This window comes from Haliaeetus leucocephalus, unplaced genomic scaffold, assembly GCF_000737465.1.
Source record: "Haliaeetus leucocephalus isolate CR32 unplaced genomic scaffold, Haliaeetus_leucocephalus-4.0 Scaffold984, whole genome shotgun sequence".
Lineage (NCBI taxonomy): Eukaryota > Metazoa > Chordata > Aves > Accipitriformes > Accipitridae > Haliaeetus > Haliaeetus leucocephalus.
Window position 1 is genome coordinate 2093841 of NW_010973420.1, and position 1260 is coordinate 2095100.

The following is a 1260-nucleotide window of genomic DNA, read 5'->3' on the forward strand; positions in this document are numbered from 1 at the left end:
GGGTTGGGTCAGGCGTGAGTGCAGGGGGAACATAAGGGGGGAGAGGTATGGGAAGCTCTTCAAGTGTTTAGTTTTTTTCCTATGATTCTTTTCACTTAGAGCAAACACATGGATTCGGGTATCTAATCTTATCCATAAACTAGCATATTCACTCTCTTCTGAACTAAAGGGTTCCTTAGAATTTACATATATGTTTAGGGCCTGACATATCCACTCCTCAAATGTCCCAAAACCAGGCCAAAATACCCGATCTCTTCTGATTTGTTTACCACCCCACACCTGCATGCAATAATATATCATTTTTTCTCTGCTTTTGCCTTGTCTGGGTGGCCAGTCATCCCAATGGGCAATCATTAATCCTAGAGGGCTGTCTGGCGGTATGTCGGGTAACCTCACCTTGGGGCCCCTCATGGAGTCAGAAGGCTTGCTTTTCTTCTGCCCCATCTTCCGAAGTGCCTTCTCACACACACACACACATGCACCCCTCGTTCGTGGCTCACGCCCTTGCGGGCAATGAGAACTGCACTACAAGAGGGTCCGCACTCACTTCGCTCCTTCCGGGAGCGTCTCGTTCATGCGCACTTCAGGAAACCCACCCCACCGAACAGGAACGCTTTCAATATTCACTTAACCTGGAGTCTTCGTCCGGATCTTCGTGCACGAAAATTACGGGGTACTGCAGTGTTCTTTTGCCTGCTTGCCAAATTTAGGGTTCGGAGGTAAGGGTCTTGGAAAGGATATCATCCACTCCGGGGCCATCCAAGGATGGGGCGCCTCCCCAGAGTTTAGATTCCAAACCAAGTTAACCTTATCCAAGTCACGACACCAAATTTGTTATAAGCGGCGACAAAAAACTGTATGCCAGCCCATGGGTAATCCAATCAAAGTTTATTGAAGCAAGCGACAAACAGGCAAAACAGCGCTGGGCGGCCGGGGAGTCTCCGCCCTACCAACAGCGCGCGCCCCCCCCCCTTTCACAGTCCCCTTTTTATAGTTTTTTGTTGCCAGGTTAGACTCCAGAGTCCGGGCCCACGTGGGCTTGTTTAGTATCTTCTGCGATTGCACGCTTTGTTGCTGGGGGAGTCCTGGGATGAAGGCTGTAGTCTTCTTCTGTGTTTCTTGTCATCTGGAGCATGCGTACTGTAAAATACCTCCTCATGAGGCATTGAAAGCTAATACAGCTTGTTCACTTAGCAAGACATTGCAGTTACAAAGTTTCCAACCGAACCTGCTTGCAAAGGCTAAAACTGCCTTGCAAAA